General features: G+C 40.3%; 1 protein-coding gene across 4 annotated transcripts in view; it reads right to left on the reverse strand.

The window, feature by feature from the left end:
- The window catches only part of ABCG2 (ATP binding cassette subfamily G member 2 (Junior blood group)), a 135,680-nt gene that overhangs the window by 71,452 nt on the left and 45,437 nt on the right, over positions 1–18,791 (reverse strand). Inside the window, exon 1 of one of the 4 annotated variants that reach the window (XM_057727689.1) lies at positions 10,418–10,554. The exons of 2 other annotated variants lie outside the window; for them this stretch is intronic. The gene's annotated coding sequence lies outside the window, so the exon portion shown is untranslated. Of the gene's footprint in view, positions 1–10,026; positions 10,166–10,417; positions 10,555–18,791 lie in introns of those variants that run through there. One more of the 4 variants, XM_057727691.1, reaches the window with a different exon arrangement.

Here is an 18,791-nt window from a genome sequence, read left to right on the forward strand (position 1 = left end):
GCTGTTTTACTGGTACCTATGAAAAGACCAAAGTAGAAAGTGGATACAAAAGAACATAATGGCCAACCTTAACAACACCCTTAGTTTAAAACAAATAAAAAGCAACAACAAAAAAATAGTTCAGGAAGCTGCATCTATTGTCAGTTTCTTCTCAATAGGTCTTATAGATGCTAATATAAGCCTTAGATTAATTGTTAATTAGGTTGATTAATAGGGGAATAAGAAACTGAGGGGCAAGTCTAGAGATGTCTTCCCAACAAGGTGGAAACTTTAAAGGGATGTGTCACAAAAGGATAAAAATCTTTAGATGGTTAAGAAATGGGATAAATAAATGGGATTAAAACAAAGGTTTTGATACAACACAAAGGCTGGATGGTCAAAGGGACCCCCATTGCTCCCCAACACTAAAGAGCCCCACACAAGTCCACTCTATTTACCCGTTTAAAACATATGTATATTTAGGGCTTCCTAGGTGGCGCAGTGGTTAAGAATCCGCCTGCCAATGCAGAGGTCATGGGTTCGATCCCAGCTCCAGGAAGATCCCACATGCCACGGAGCAACTAAGCCCGTGTGCCAAAAAATAAAAAAATTAAAAAAAAAAAAAAATAAAACATATGTATATTTAAAAGGCTGCTAGGGACTTCCCTGGCCGCCCAGTGGTTAAGACTTCGCCTTCTAATGCAGGGGGTGGGGGTTCAACCCCTGGTCGAGGAACTAAGATCCTGCACGCCTCGTGGCCAAAAAACCAAAACATAAAACAGGAGCAATATTCTAACAAAGTCAATAAAGACTTAAAAAAAAAAAGGTCCACATTTAAAAAAACAAAAACAAAAAAAGGCTGCTAGAAAATTACACTGAGATATCTGACTGGCAATTGCTTGGGGCAACAGTTAGGCAAAATAATCAAGTTGGCTCAACCTCTCAACTAGGGACCCCAAAGCCTTTATACAAAAATAGATAAAATGGTCGGCGGATAAAATGAAAGGTTTCTGGTGTCAACAACAAATTGGCACTTGTCATTGGCACTTGCCATCTACCTCTGCAAGGATTAAATCAGGTGCTACTGCAACTGCTGAGCTGACTTTCAATACCCCTGAAAGGAGTTCAGAGTGGAAAGCGAAAATGAGGCACTCTACACTCTAGGAAAAACTGGCAGAACAGGTGTTCAGATAGTTAGACATTGTCAGGCGCCGATTTTATGAGTCCAATTTTTGTATCTCCTAAATTTTCTCCCAATTTTGTATCACTAAAATCCTTCATGGTGACGTCTGCTCCTCATGACTAGCAGTAACCTTCACGAGACTAGCAGAAACCTTCTACAAAAAATATGTTTGACTGCATGTATTCTCCCTTTACCAAAATCACGTATACACTGAACTTCCCCCCAGCTTCTCTGGAGCAGTTTCTCAGAGCTTTCCTGAGATGCTGTCTCCTGGGCTGCAGTCCTCATCTCGCCCCAAATAAAACTTAACTCGCAACTCTCATGTTGTGCATATTTTTTAAGTCGACACTGGGACTCCTTGTAAGACCAAGCCTGATTGATGGGGTCTTGAGGCTAAAATTAAAGATATAAGAGTTGATAGAACTGAGATGAACATTTATAAAAGTTGGTATATTTGATCGGGCTTTAAATAAGATGGTTACATCTCTTCTGCCAATTATATTATGGGCTAAACATTAGGTCTCACTGGGGAATGCCTCCCTTGCCTGGTATAAGATAGGGCATATAAATCTGCCCCTCAGGCAATACTGATTAAACATACTAAGAAAAATCACTAAGGTTACCTGAGCCCACACAATATGAAATAAAACTGAGAGCTAATATTCAGGGGCCAATGAAAATAATAATGGAGATTTTTTTTGCCCCTAGGGTAAATTGCTCTGGGTTTAATTTGTACACTCAGAAAGAGGGCCTTTGTTGCATGACCTGTGCAAAGTTTGGAAGGCATGACAAGAGTGAACCCTAAAGTTCTAGAACACAGAATTCTTGATTTTCAGTGTAGTTGAAAATCTTACTGATATAAAAGAGCAAACTAAAGAAAATGTAGGGGCTTCCCTGGTGACACAGTGGTTAAGAATCCGCCTGCCAATGCAGGGGACACAGGTTCAATCCCTAGCCCAGGAAGATCCCACATGCCGCAGAGCAACTAAGCCTGTGTGCCACAACTACTGAGCCTGCGCTCTAGAGCCCACGTGCCACAACTACTAAAGCCCGAGCACCTAGAGCCCGTGCTCCAAAACAAGAGAAGTCAATGCACTGAGAAGCCCACATATCACAACAAAGAGTAGCCCCTGCTTGCCGCAATTATGCAATTAGAGAAAGCTGGCGCGCAGCAAGAAGACTCAACACAGCCAAATACATAAAATAAATAAATAAGTAAATAAATAAATTTAAAAGAAAATGTAGTTGGGCAAATCAATATTTCAATATCATTTAGGTGGCAGACCAGTTTGCTGGGGAATTAAAAGCAACTGCCTTTGTCTTGCAAATCTTTACAAAACAGAAATGTAAGCACAGCCCGCAACCACAGACTGAGCCTAATTAGTTCAATCAGGTAGAACCTGAACCCCCTCCTCCCACCAAAAAAAAAAGGGGGGGGGGGGGAAGAGGCCTTGTTAAACTCAAACTGCTGGAAAGGCTCCCTCACCAAATCTAATTCACAGTCTCCTTTAGGATTTATCAAGGACAGATACAAATCTTAAAACTCTTTTCCACAGTAGTGAAAAGCTTTAGTCATCTGAGCAAATAAATTTAACTTACTCCAAATGTTATTTATAAACTAGTAAATTTATAACGTGATAACTGATTCATGACTAAGTTTTGAAATGAAGCTACAAGATCTCTAGTTATGTCTGTTTATATGTCTGTGTGTACATTAAACACATGATATACCTGTGCATCCAGATATTATCAAAATTAAATTTATAAAAGAGCTGTATTTAATTGACTTAAAAGTAAGAGCTTACAAGTTGAGTATTTTTAAATATAATAAAAAAAAACTAACCCAAATAAATTTCAAGTTCATGTGATCTGGGAAATATTCAATATTAAAGTACTACTCAGTTTTAAAGCTTAAATTTGTTGGTTTATTAATACAGACATGTCTTACTTTTATTGCACGTAGGTTTACTGAAAGTTAAATAGATCATATTATCTCAAATTCATCAGGAAAAATATCTTGAAATAATGGCTGACTTGGTCTAATGTTTCATGAAGTTTCCATGGGTAATCTAAACATAATTGTCATTCTATATATATATATATATATATATATATAGGGTTAGAGCTTTTAGGTAAATTCTTTAAGAATAATTATTTTTTTATAGTATGTCTACTTAAAAATAGTTTCTCCAGATTTTTGGTGACTTAAAACTTTAGAGTTTTGCTGAGTTAAATGATGGAAATTTATTAAATGTCTAGATCATTCGCAAATAAAGTAAGATACTGAAACATAAATTACTCAACATAGGCTGCCTTTTACCGAGAAATTAAAGATATTTAGGTTTATTAATAAAAATGTTTGATGTCACACTGAAACATTTTCTATTAAAAAAAGCAAATATTTTTTAGAAATCATAAACGGTATTTGTGATTTTGCCAATCTATAGAATAATAATGTGAAAGACAGTTTATAACTGCTTACTTCTTAGTTTTCACTAGAAATAAAGGTTTTTAAAAGATTAGAATTCTGGTTAACACATGTAATTGAGACAGCTAAAATTGGTAAGGAAAACATCTTTATATGAAAAGAAAAAGGTATATAAAACAGAAATATATTTTGTTGAGGGAAAAGAAGGTAATTTTGTCCTGGAGACAGAGAGAGAAAGGAAAAGCACAGGACAAAATCTGCAAGTAAAAAAAGTTATAGAAGGTTTGTCGAAATGGAACCCTGAGAAAAGAGTTCTGTACACTGTCAGGACTGGCTAAGATTAAAATAAAGTTTGAGTAAATAAATTTCAATTTAAAAAGTAAGCTAGCCTGATTAACATAAATATGGATCTGAAATTTAACTGAATCTTTTTATCACTGTGAACTCAATCAACAAACACTAAAATTATAACTAAAATATAGGGAGCGTGTCCAAATTTTCTGGGTATTAAGGGGTTCTCTGAGTATACAAAAAGACAAGAGAAATGAAGATCTTGCCTAAAACCCTTCTTTTCAGAATGAGAAAGCAGGCTCAAAGACGTGCCCCAAGATGGAGGTGGGTGGGAGGTGGGAAAGAGGGAGCCAGGACCTCACAATTCATTTCAAGACATTTTGCACATCTAAAAGATATGATCGCTACATATCTCCCCTTCAAGTGTATACATTCAGCCATTAGTCAGGACATAGTTTAAATAAGTTAATAAGCTAAAAAATTCCTACTTTCTTATCAGAGCCTGAATAAATACAAATTAATGTGTTCACTGTTTCGTAAGCACTTATGGGTCATCATTTAAGAAAAACTGGGAAATTTTAAAACTCTAAACTCTGCCAATTTCATTTCTTTCCCATAAGAGACTGAACCCAAATTGGCAACTACAATCAGGGCCTCTAAAGTGTTTGAAATTTAAGGCATTACTTGCCTTGTAGGGATGCATTTGCTAGGTCACAAATCTATGAAACTTAAAAATATCAAAGTAACTCCCAGCAACACACCTAGTACCCAGATCTTGGATTCCTATAACAGCCTCCAAAACAAGGAACCAGAGTGCCTTGGAGTAATGGTTGATGCCAGGGTCGGGACATGGAAAATACAGAAATGAGCCTGGAGCATTTCATGATACCAGAAAGTAAGGAAATGCTTTTTTAAAAAGGGGGACGGGGAGGTAGTATGTCAAAATGGCACAGGGGCCAACCTGAAAGAAGAGCTCCCAGGGTCCAAAGGTGGGACAATTTGAGCAGCAAATTAAATAATGACAGTATTGGATTATAACCTATATAATAAAATAAATATCCATGAGTCTGTACTGGTACAAATAGTTGAATAAATAAATGGTGAAGGAACAGCTCTTCCTTACAGAAGAATTCTCATTAAGAAACACTGAAGGAATGAGAAAAACAATTTTTAAATCACCATTAGAACAACATAGTACCATGTACATCACGTTCTAACCCATCGATGCCAAAACTAGTGAATAAAGATTTAAGGAGAAACAGGATATTTGCATGGTCCAAGTTTCTCTCCCAAGATATCTACTAAACACAAAGGGGGAAAATGATAACTTTCCATCAGGGACCTGACAAACAGCACTTAACCAAGGCTTACAACAGTAACAAGACATCATGGACCCTTGATATGACGCACTGGTATTACTTCTAGTATTTCCTCCCAAAATGCATAGCTTCAATCTAATCATGAGAAAAATATTGAGTACTAATTGAGGGACACTCTACAAAATAACTGAATAGTACTCTTCAGAAGTTTCAAGGTCAGGAAAAACAACCGAACAGAAGGTTGAGGAGTTGTCATAGTTTGGAGGAAACTAATGATATACAACAATCAAATGCAATGTGAGCTCCTAGGCTGGATCCTGAACAGAAAAAGGACAGTGAAAAGCTGACGAAATCCAAATATGTTTATAGTTTAGTTAATAGCATTTACGTATGTTAATCCATTCGTTTCAACAATGGCACTAGTGGTACATAAGATGTTATAGGGACTCTGTACCATTTTTTTTTACAAATTTCAGTAAGTCTAAAAATAATTCCAAAACAAAAAATTAAAATAAATAATGGAACAACCCCAATATTTTTCAGTGTTTATAATGCAAGTGTAATATTAGACTTAAACTGCCATCTCTGTTCTTTAAAACTTCCTCATCAAGACCTATACAAGCCAGCCACAGCCGTATGTATTCTGAAAAGCATTGTTTTATAAAGACTAACACATCAAAAATCGATCTCTTTTCCTTACTTCTCATAACATATTACGGAAGGAAAGGAGAATAGCAATTTGATTTTCGCTGAAAAATTCAAACCACTTGAATTTACCCCTGGATTAGGGTGGCATTCTAGGAGACAAGACAGAACACATCTCACCGGCGTGAAGGGAAGGCATACATCTAAGTATGAAATCAGAACACAATGAGTGGTTTGTAGCTCCAGGAAAGAGCTAAAGGTAGCAAGGATGGATCGATACTGGAGCAACTGGAAGGAGTCACCTGGCCCCAGGTCGCTAGTAATAACTGGGAGTAAATCAACACTGCACTTGTCAAATGGACTGTACTCATAGCTTAGATTCCAGATGGAAGCAGTGAACAATGTGGCATGATAGCAACAGTTCTATCAGATTTAAGGTAGGACTGAAATGACACCATTAGGTTTTCAACTACAGTTAGCCCATGGCTTTCTGGTTTCTGAAGTACACTTGTTTCATCTGCGGTAACTATCATATTAGATATCCTGGAAAGATACATAACAGTCTCCCCGTGTTATGAAGCAGGAGAAAGGTGGATCAGAAAGATTTCTAAATCAAAGTACATGGCTGGTTTGCAGAACCCTTCACTGATGGGTCACATAAGAATACTGTATTCTCATACACCTGACCGTCTGTACAACTGCACTTTCAACTCACCCATGTTCCACTTCTGGACTCCTTACATAAAATTGGACCTCTTCCATTCAAACTCATATATTCTCTGGTCCCATGAAGAAACTGTCGCCCAGAGAGATGAAGAGACTTCATTAAAGTAGAAAATGAAGAAATGCACAGTTGATTAGACCCGTTAGTTAGATCTGGGCCTCCCTAACTCCTGTGAGCTCCCATGCTCTTTTCATGTCCCTGCACGCCTTTACAATGAACTGCTCTGTGAACATGCAAGGCAACTGTGAAACAAATGACCAGGCTAAGTTTAAAAAAAAAAAAAAAGACAAAGAAAAGAAAGAAAAAAAGAAAGGATTGGTGAACTTAATAAAGTTCAATACGGTCTTTTTGACCCTGCGAATTCTCAGCCTCCTCCTCCATAAATATGAAACTCCAGTATCTCCCTGAAGGGCTTGGGGTGAGCAAAAAAAGAGAGTGAATGTAAAAACCACCTGCAGACAGCCAGCCGTCACCACAGTTAACGGCCACTTCCCTTTACTAATTCTGAGGACCTGATAATCTAGCCTTAAAGCATTCCGAACTAATATGGGATGGTGGAGGAAAAGGGGTAAAACGAAATACTTCTTTCTCCCTTTCTAAGAATCCCGTTGTCCCTCTAAGTTTTCTAACCCTTCTTTCCCCTCCCCCAGGGTGGGGTCAGGGCGCGGCCAGGTTGCAGCTGTGCAGGATGGGAAGAGGAGAGGCAGATCTCTTACGCAAAAACATCTGAGGTTCGGGTACCTCTCAGGGAGTCTTTACTCTTTCCTTGTGAGACACTCAGGTCAAGTGTCTTCAGAGGGAGATCGCAGGGCTTGCTGCTTTCTAGAGACTTCCATTTTTATGCTCCCCCGTCAAAACTCAGTGCCTGTGAAATGACAGAGAACTACCTAATGCTACCTGGGCCTAAGCACTCATTTCCAGCCAACGCCTGTTCTAAAGAGTAACAGGTCTTTTCAGTTGCAATCCCAAAGGGACGGAGCTAGTGCATCAGCATTTTCAACAGGGTTTCTGCCCTTGCCAAGACTTCATTCCAGCCTTCCTGCCTAAAACAAAACTTCTTCTTTGAAATTGGGATGAGCGCAGCACTTCTGCTTTACCCCCACCCACCCACCCTAGTTTAAACAGCAGAGCACTACTAACTTTCAGTGCTATGATTCTCTGAATGTTTTCTTTCTTTCTATAAACAAGCTACCTATGTGGCTCAAAAATTGGATGTATATTTTCTAACAGCCTCCTAGTAAAGCAGAATACCGGATTCCAAAATACTAGAGGGGGCAAGGGAACTATGGTGAGAAGGGGGAGTGAGTGTTAATGGGTTTTTAGGGGAGAGGATGATGAAAATGAGATGACTGCAGATTCTACACTTTAAATAGGTGTGAACTGTATGGTATGGTCTCATAAATTAGATCTCATAAAACTGTTGCTGGGGAAAAAAAAAAACTATGAGGCCAAATTCACCTAGACACTTTAGCTGTAACTGGTTCGCATCCTGACGTGAACTGGGAACTGATTTTTTAAAGGATAAACTTTAGCTTCCTGTAGACCTATATATCCTATATCCTCCAGATAGGATGGCCATTCCAGTTCTTTAATTTTCACTAAAAGATATCCATACCCTAACCTATGACCCCAGAAAGCAACACAGAATAAAATTTCCCGCTTGATATAACCTTCAACTGCTGACAAACTTCTGTTCAAAATGCTTGAGAACGAGAAACAGACTGCCTGAAGACAGGAGGTCTACTTATCCCTCTATAAAATTTAGATTTATTCCCAAATAAGCCCCAAACTATCAAACCGCAGCATGTGTGACCATCCTACAAGTGTTTCTCCTGATACTTAAGGTAAGGAAAATGACAACTAGAGCAAGCAGTCCTAGAAAACGCCGTATTGCACGTACTATGTGATGAGAGCCCAGGAGACTCTCCCAGCACCATTTTTCAGTCTCCTCTGCATCCTTCTGTGACACAAGACATTTCCCTCAGGAGGAGATGCCGGGAAAAGCTTCTCTGAGGAGTCTGTATATTTCTTGCCTTTATCCTCACTGAATTGTGTGACTGATCGGTCCCTTTTTATTTTAGCTTCCAAGATATAACTTTAATTTGCTGTCCACATCCATTGTAATGTGTTCCCCCATGGTGACTCTTCTCTTGGTGTATTTTACTTTCCATTTCTAATACTTATGCCTCAAATGTTCATGAATGCTTAATAAAAATAAATGCAGACATTGATTTTGGCTGTAAATGCACTTTAATACCATTTTGATGCAATAGAATCTGTCTCCTAAAGGAGCTCTTGCTGAATGCCCAGGGTCTGAAACAAAGATGACCAATAAACATTTGTTATTATGAATCTATTCTTTTTTCCCTGAAAGTGTAATGAGCTTTTTTTTTAATATGCCAGGAGAAAATTTATTATTATATCTCAAAGTGTGATACAGTAAAGCTGCATATTTTAAAAACTCTTTACATACATTTTCAGGATACTGAAATACAGTGTATAATGGAAATGAAGAAATAGTTACACATATTTTGTAGACCCAAAATTATAGTAATATATGAATTGATTATAGATGTTAAGTCATATATACACTTTTAGAAAGGACAATTGGTCATGTGTTATTTATTTCGTATTAGGTTCTTTTTTTTTTTTTTAATGAGCTTTCATATTTCTACTATCCGGCAAGAAAATAAAATGAGGCAACAATACAGGTATTTTTTCTGTCTGCTAATCTAATCTTTTGGTCCTATATTTTTCTGTATTGTTCTAACTTCAGTACTATTTTTTCACCTTTTTTTTTTTTTGGCACACGGGCTTAGTTGCTCCGTGGCATGTGGGATCTTCCTGGAGCTGGTATCGAACCTGTGACCTCTGCATTGGCAGGCAGATTCTTAACCACTGCGCCACCTAGGAAGCCCAGTATTATTTTTAATAAGTATTGTAATAAGCTGGTTAATTTTTTTGAAGTTAATCATTAAAAGTCAACTACCCACAGAAAAATTACAAAAGGCAGCTCAATAACTCTTTAGCAAACCATTCAAAGTGGTGGACAAATTTTATGTCCTGGGGAGAAGAAAAAGACATAGAATATATTGGTTAATCCCTTTAAAAGTACCAACATTAACACATTTCTCTCCCACTTCCATACTCAATAAGTTTGTATCCATCCAATATCAACTCTAGCTTCATACATTTGGGAAAAGGCAAGAGTTTTACCAACCGGCTAACACACGCTACCAGACACGGAACAGGCTGCACCAAGGCACTATTTTCTGGGGAAAAAAATAGTCTACACTTTCAGTCTGTTTCATACTCACTTTCAAATGAAACTGGAAGGGACTAATTAAAACCTAGTCATTTCGGTCGCACAGTTTTCTAATGTACCAAATATATACACGCAATAGCCACGGACCTTTCATTCCACACACATCCCAAAGGGCTTTCACAATTTACTCACTCAGTTTTAGTGATTCAGTTTAACCAAGGGCTTCAATCTCAGGAGCTGCGGTGCTCAGAGGCAGAGCACTAACAACCATTTATACAAACGGTAAGATGAGTCAGCTGGACCGTCCAAACATACCCTGCGGAAGCAGCTCCTCCTTCACCATGACAGCTAGCATCCGTACTACGCTTTCCTAAATGGTCAAGAGTTTTCCCCAAACCTCCCTGGCTCCCTTCCAGGCTGCCTCTTTCCAGCGTCTCCCCAGGTCTCCGTCGGGCCGCCGAGGACGCCCTCTTCCGTCTCACGCTCGGGACTCAGCCCGTGAGGGCGGCAAAGCGACACGCGACAGGCGCCCCCCACGCGGCGGGCCGCCCACCCCCCGCGCCCGCGCGCGGCCCGCACTCACCGGCGCAGCGGCCGGCCTGGGAAGGCGCTGGCCCCGGATGACAGTCCCGGTCGGCGGAGCGGACGGCGAGCCGGCGGCCGGGGCGGCGAGGCGCGAGCGCGGGCAGCACCGACTCCGGCTGCCCGTCTCACGCCTCGGGCTGCGGGCGGGGAGCGCTCTGGGCGGCCGGCCCCTCCCTCGCGCCCCAGCTCCCTCGGGGTCGCTGCCCTGGGGCTGGCGGAAGGCGTGGCGCCGCCTGCCCGGCTGCGATAAGCGCCCGGAGCCCCGGCGGAGCGCACGCACCTGTCATGAGCGGGTCCAGCCCGCTGCTGGACCACACCCACACCGTCACCTGCCCGCGGGGACCGGGTCACGGAGATGACTATCCCGCAGCATTCCGGGACAGAGCAACAACTCCTGCCTCCGGGGCTTGTACGAAATGGGCGGTGGCGACTGGCCCTGGGAACCACAGAGGCTGATCAATACCTGGTCTGACCCAGGATGGATTTGGCCCCTGCCGGTGTCCCCCTCCCCTAAGCACCAGGCGACGCGGACACCGAGGTTTTTTCCTGTCACACACGTTGTCCACCCCCAGAGCAAGCAGGAGGTCTCTAATGAAAGCTTCTGAGAACTCAGGAGCGTGCGCCCCAGGGCCAATAAAATCTGGAACTGAATCTAGGGGTGGGGGGAGGGGGAACAAAACTTTTTGAATGAAAATATTACTGTGAATAGTTTGTGTTCCTCACACTCCTGTAATACATACTTCTGTTCAAGACACACATCGTTTGGAAAAGCTGGAACGTGATTGTGCAGATGCAGGAAGAGCTCCTAACCTCATCCTAATACTTTCTTAAGCTGATCATTGCCATCAAATTCTGTCTGAAAAATACAGATTAAAGCCAGCATTTCATAAGTGTATTGCATTGTAAAGAAATGAGTCGTTTTAACTTATAAATTAGCATTTTACTTTGGGCTCATTATTTTCAAATGCCCTGTCTTCTCATTTAGTGTTTGGGTATTTCAAGTAATAGAATATTACGGAGGGAGGAACCCAAAGAGACCTTCCTAATTTTACAGATGAGTTACCTGGCCCAAAGGAGGTCATTTTACACAAGGTCAAAAGTTAAGAAGATAAATGGATGACTGTTTCTCAGACCACTGCTCTCTGCTCTCCCTGGTTTCCACCCCACAACCTCTCTGAATAGAGTAATTGCCCAGTATTTATAGAGCCTGGGGTTCTTTTCTGGTTTTGTGTTTTGTTTTGTTTTCTTTCCCCGCTGGCAGGGCATGCAGGATCTAACCTGTGCTCCCTGCAGTGGGAGTGAGAAGTCTTAAACACTCCTGAATGTGTTCTTAATCTGGCACTTTTTCTTTTCCATTTAATAACTAAATGTTTTTCTCTTCCATTTAATAACTAAATGTTTTTCTCTCTTATTACATATCAAGTGAGAAGAAAATAAAAATCACCTGTAACCCACCAGCCACATACCATCTGCTTTTAGTCTTTTTCTCTGCATACATTTTTTTCTTAAAAAACAAAATTGGTCTTACATACAAAGTACAGGAATGAACGTCATCATCTCTGGAGTCAGATAACCTGTGCCTGAATCCTGGCTCTCCCAAACCCTGGAGACTCGAACTACTTAGCCTTGAAATGGTTATTGGTAATCAGGGGAAAGGATCTCTCAGGGTAGTTACAAAGATTAAATGAGATAATGTGTGTGAAGCACTGGTAATGTGTGTAAAGTCATTCGATAGCACTCAATAGACTATAGCTATTATTATTTTGTAAAACTGCTATATTGCAAACATGGTTCCCTGTCATTCAAAATCTTGCTACAACTTTATATTTAATGGGCACATGGCATTTCAGTTCCAGTTGAAAGCTCTGGGGCCATCTGAAGTCCACACCCTTGACACACACATTGGAGCTCTTAAATAGGCACTGGAAGGGCTGAGGTGTCACCATGTGCTTTTGTAGGCAGTGTGCATGGACATAACTAGATGAGCTGGTAGTCTCATTCAGGAAATCACTTGAGCCTCCCTTTCGAAAACTCCAAAAATAACTGGGACACTTTTTTTTGGGGGGGGGGATGCGTAATACTCCTTTCCAGTCATCACACCAGTGAGGGGTGCTTGCTTGTATGGTTTTCACGGGCATATCAGTGCTTGGTGGAATGTCAGCAACAGATGCCTACATATTTGTTTCATGTTGATAAAGGATATGATTTATTATACAGAAGGGCAACCAAAGCAAAATTAAAAAGTCTTCTCATTAAAGGAACAAAATTCCTGGGCCTATAACTCCACCAGTCAGCCACTCTACGATCAAAGCTCTTACATGGACCTATGAGAAGCTCTCTTCATCCTTCTCATAGGATTCTTAATATCCTCCAAACCTCTCCCAGCTGCCTTGAGCTCTCAGTCTATCGGCCTGCCTGGCCACCACATGCAAGGAGCTGGTCAGGACCCAGTCCATTCCTCTGTGCTTACTCCAAGTGGTGAAGGCAAGGTCAATTCCCCCTTAGCAAGTTTGGGTTTCAGGCAGGGCTTATGATGGACCTGGGAGCATTTGGGTTACTGTATAGTATAGAATATCCGTATTGGATCCCAGTATATTTATTTTCACTACTACTTAAATTGAAGCAAATAAAAAACAGTGCAAGAAGCTGTAGGCACCATGACCCGCCCCCCCCCGCCCTGGCCCCCGCCCCGTAAGCTCTGCTTACAGCTACCAGGGGCCTTTGATTAACTCAGTGAGAGAGGAGTCTGTAATTGCTTGAGCACTGATGAGGAAGTGAAGAACTAGAAATAGGGTATAGACAACTCTTCCCAAAGGTCTCGCTATAAAATGGAGGTAACAGAAAGGAGTGTACCTAAAGACTGTCTTGGGGTTCAGAGAAAATATTTCTTGTTTGGTTTAAATTAGGCCAGAATATGTGTCCATGCCAAGATGGCAAGCCATGAAGAAGAAAAGGTGGTTAACTGGTATAATCAGGTACTTTAGAAAGCAGAATGGAATTAGCATTCAGAGGAATTAGTATTAGAAAAGAAAAGCAAAAATTTAAAAATTAAAAAAAAATTTTTAACATGGTAAAGAGCTGGGGTGTGTCCTCATGTAGATAAATGTTTTAATTAGGGAAAAGAGAGAAAATTGAAAGAAATATCTGGCCCACAACTACATTTTCTCTCTGAAGTTGGAGGATCTGCTGAGAATATGGGTGTGAATGAGAAGATAGGGGATTTGAGAAAATGATGAACACTGGAACAGGCCTGTATTTATTTCCTGTGGCGGCAGTAACAAAGTACCACAAAAGTGGTGGCTTTAAAACAACAAAAATGTATTACCTTGCATTTCTGTGGATCACAAGTCCGACATGGCTTTACTAGGCTAAAACCAAAGCTGTTAGCAGTTCTGGGTTCCTTTCTGGAACCTTTTCCAGGTTCTAGAGGCTTCCCGAATTCCTGGGCTTATGGCCTCCTTCCTCCACCTCCTACGCCAGCAACACAGCATCTCTCTGACCCTGCTTCTGCCATCACATCTCCTTCTCTGCCTCTCATCTTCTGCCTCCCTCTTCTACTTTTAAGGACCCTTCTAATTACATTAGACCCACCAGATAAACCAAGGTAATCTCCTTATTTTAAAGTCATCTGATTAGGTAACCTAACACATTCACATTCTGGGTATTAGGACATGGAGTACTTTGGCAGGCCATTATTCTGTTCACGACAGAGCCCTAAGGAAATAAAGAGGATGCTAATGTACAGACCCACAGAGTTACTATGAAGACTGAAGGCATATGAGATACAGCTGTTCCAGACCCACAGCGTTACTGTTTAAACTGAAGGCATATGAGATACAGCTGTTCCAGACCCACAGCGTTACTGTTTAAACTGAAGACATATGAGATACAGCTGTTCCAGAAAGCTTTTTTTGAAGTTTCCCTTATCTGACTAAAGGCACAGCCTTCAGAAAATGAAGCTGCTATAAGTCCCCTCTCAGAGGAGCTTCAGCGCCTGGTAGAAGACCAACCACACACACCTGGATAAGAAACTGCATAAACAAAATGGAACAAATCAACCAGTTTGCAAGGCAGAAACAGAGACACGGATGTGGAGAACAAACATATGGACACCAAGTGGGGAAAGCTGAGGGGGGCGGGGGATGAATTGGGAGATTGGGATTGCCATATATACGTTACTAATAAGAAAAAAATATCAGATTGTACACTGGATATATGCAGTTTATTGTATGTCAATTGTATGTCAATAAAAGTTCTTAAAGAAAAAAAAGAAATTGCATAAACAAACATCACAAACTGTTATACTTTGTTTCTTTCCCTAAAAGCCTATTTGTCTTTCCTAAAAGTCCTTTGTTTTCCCATAGAATCCCTTTTTCTCCACCCCCCTTTCCCCTATTAAGCTGGTCTATAAGCCCCAGAACCTTATCTTTTCTCTTTTAATGTCTGTTGTCAATTAACTTTCCATTCCTCCCCCACCCTCACTAGACCTAAATTGGTAGAGGAAAGGTTTTTCCTCCAAGGGACCTAGAGAGAGCTTGCAGAGCAACACCAAGGACCTGTAAGATTGGACTTTATAAATGTGGTGGCATCGAAGCCACAAATGGGCACAGCTTTCCCAATCACAAAGAAGAAAAGACAGAGCAGGTTAGAAGGCTAAATAAATTCGAGGATGTGGTTTTGCTGGGTGGGTAAGGCAATAGAAAAATGGAGCAAGAGTTTGAGCAGGTGAAGTGATTCATCATAGGAAAGTGAAGCCAGGAAGAGACAGGTAAAAAGGGAGCCTATAGAGGGGTCACTTGGAGGCTGAAGAGCTGAAACAGGAGGGTGAAGTCACTGAATAGGAAACTAACATATAATATTGGCACTCCAGGTTTTGACAAAGTCCCATGGTTTGAATGTGACAGTAGAATTATGGAAATAGAAGGAAGGTATATTTATCTTCTACTGCCAGGTGAGAGCTTGCCACCAGTTTAGCATCTTAAAACAATACTCATTTATTATTTCAAAATTCTGGAGGTCAGGAATGTAGGTGGGCTAGGCTTGGCTCTGCTTAGGGTATCACAGGGCCAAATCAAAGTATAAACCAGCTGGGCTCTTATCTGAAGACTCCTTTTTTTTTTTTTTTTTTTTTTATCTTAAGACTCCTATCTGAACACTCTGTTTCCAAGGACAAGTGCCTGGCAGAATCCAGTTCCTTGCAGTTTCCTTGCTGACTGTCAGTCAACCAGCTCCTTCAGGCTGCCCACATTCCTTCTCATGTGACTCCCCACCATCTTCAAAGCAAGTCCTCAAACTTTTTTTTTTTTTTTTTTTAAAGAACTTTATTATTTTTTTGGCTGGGTTGGGTCTTCGTTGCTGCAAGTGGGCTTTCTCTAGTTGCGGCAAGTGGGGCTACTCTTCATTGCAGTGAGCAGGCTATTCATTGCAGTGGCTTCTCTTGTTGCAGAGTACTGGCTCTAGGCACGAGGGCTTCAGTAGTTGCAGCACACGGGCTCAGTAGTTGTGGCGCATGGCTTAGTTGCTCTGTGGCATGTAGGATCTTCCTGGACCAGGGATCAAACCTGTGTCCCCTGCATTGGCAGGCAGATTCTTAACTACTGCCACCAGGGAAGTCCCAGTCAATCCTTCCAATCTCCTGGATTTTGCCTTCCTCCTTTTAAAGGGCTCATGTGATTACATCAGGCCCATCTAGATAACCTCACTATGTTGGGGTGAACTCATTTAGGACTTCAATCACAACTTCAAAATTTCTCAGAGCAGGACCCAGATTATTTTTTGGTTACATAACCAGTGCAATCTTGGGCCCTTGGGGAGAAAGGGGTCTTTAAAATTCTGCCTACACTGAAGGTTAAGTTGAGAAGATAAAAGAGTATAGAAGCTAGGGTAATGGGTTGGTCATTTAAACAAAAACAGACTCTGCAAAAGTAGTGACCATCTTGGAAGGAAGAGAAATACCAAAAACCTCTGTCAATGTCTTTCACAGATATGCAGAAGAAAAGAGAAGATGGCTTAATGCAGAGAGACAGCCTAATGGGGAGTTGGGGAGCAGGGGGTGGTGGAGGTGTTGAGGCCAGATGTGGAGCCAGGCATCCTTGATTCATGTAATTTTCTTTATATAGCAGACAAGAGACCAAATAAATAACTCATTTGGTTGTAAAGTTCACAAAGGTAGCCAAGCCCTAAAACATGAGCATAGCAGAGGAAAAAATGTATATAATTAGGTACAGATAACCTGCAAAGTTAGGAAGTGGGGCAAAGGATGTAACATTTGTCCCTGCAAAATAGACTGAAAGTTTAAATGTTGAGAGTCCACCAAACTAAACTTTTTAATTGAATGAAAATACACATAAAATACATAAAATCTAAGTAAACACACTTGCATATCTGTTACTCAGATCATATACATATATATGTGTATTTGTTATATGTCAATTATATTTCAATCAAAATAAAAAAAAAGCCAAAAAAAAAAAAAACCCAAAATAGACAAAACTCATGCATAGTGATAAAAGTCAGATGAGTAATTACCTTTGAAAGGGACAGTGACTAGGGTGGAACATAAGGGAGACTTCTGGGATATTGGTAATAAACATATATATATACATATGGGGGTCTGAGTAGCAAATATACAGGTATGGTTCACTTTGTAAATATACATCAAATTGTTTACTTAGATTTTCTTTACTGTTTCTGTTATATTGCATCCTTGTTTATGTGAAAAGAAAGATGGGGAGATGCTAGATTAAAACAAGTTAATTAAATAGGTTTCATCATTGCAGAACATGCATACAGCATTTGTCATGGCAACTTTCCACCGAAGGGCAGCTCAAAGGCCGTATTCTTGGTAACATACTAACAGAAATGTGACAGAATCTTCTGGGGCCAAGTTATGGAAGCCTTGAATGCCAAACCAAGGGGTGTAGACTTATCTTGAGAGTGAGAACCACTGAAAGTTTAGGGTAGAGGGATGACACTGTCAAAGTGGTGTTTTAGGACAATTAATCTGTTCACGTATAAAATGGATGGGGGGATGTGGAAGGCAGTGATCAGTCTGACAATGAGAAAAATAAAGACTGAACTAGAACAGTGGTGGAAAAATACTGTGAGGAAAGGGACACGAAAGAAACATCATAAAGTAAGAATTTACAGTCTTGGTAATGGATAAAACATTGAAAGTGAGAGACAAAGAAGCAGGAGCTGACTTTAAGGTCTCAAACCTGAGAGGCTGAATACTTGGTGGATCATTAATGGGACTTAGGAGGATAGAAAGCATGTCTTCCACTTCAGTGCACTTCCTAAATGTTGCCTTGCTCAGGGCCGTGAACATGACAAATGATTACTTATTGACTGAATAATAAAGTGAGTTTATCCTATGTAACTCAGGGGCTTATCCACACTTACCTGAATGTCATAAAAATGGAAGAGCGTTTCATTGAGACTGACCTTTTTCATATCATACATTACTAACTGTTATAAACATTTTATTGCCTGTAGAGAGAAGAGTTCATTCGTGAGAACAACCAAAGTTAAAGCGTAATGAGCACTGAATGACATGAGTCATTATAAAATGCCTTAGACTTTATTCACTTCTGGCTGTCATACATCTATTATAATAGATGATGTCAACAGAGCCAAAAACTTATAGCCTCACCCAGAAGGACATTTTAATCTTCTCTATGTCATCACCCATATTAGAGAAACATACATTAATCATTCTATGTGTAACAAAGCCAACAGCCAATCTAGATGTACCCAAGCTTCATCTCACCTCTACAATTTTGCTATTGACCCTTGGGTGCCTCACTTTCTTGCCTCAAATTATGGGTGATAATACCTATGTCATAGGGTTGAATAAAATGTATAAAAATAAAATGTATATTTGGAAAATATAAGGTAACCTCAATTTTTACCCAGTACCAATAACAGCTAATGTTTATTGAGCACTTGCTACTTGCCAGGCTACTTGCTAAGTGTCTTTAGGTTTTGTGCAGTTTTTTTTAAACCTCATTTAATCTTCACACCAATGCCCTTAGGTGAGTTCTACTAAAATCTCTATCTTGCAGATGATGCAAGTGAAGCATAGTGAGATTATGCGACTTGCCCAAGGTCAGACAGACAGTAAATGACTTAAATGCTCATATTCTGGCTCTTTACATTACTGCAGATATAAGGAATGAAGACACTATTATTTCCTGTAAAAACTGCTTAAAACTTTTTGTAGAGAGAATGTAGAATAAATTCATTTACCCTTCAAAATCCCCCTCAGTCACAACAGATCAAAATAAAAGAAGAAAAATGAGAAAGTCCAGGCAGTTGCAAAACCAAGATGAATGTCTCCATGAAAGAAACCCAAAATGTTAAGAATTACCAAG

The sequence above is a fragment of the Hippopotamus amphibius genome, chromosome 3, assembly GCF_030028045.1.
Source record: "Hippopotamus amphibius kiboko isolate mHipAmp2 chromosome 3, mHipAmp2.hap2, whole genome shotgun sequence".
NCBI lineage: Eukaryota > Metazoa > Chordata > Mammalia > Artiodactyla > Hippopotamidae > Hippopotamus > Hippopotamus amphibius.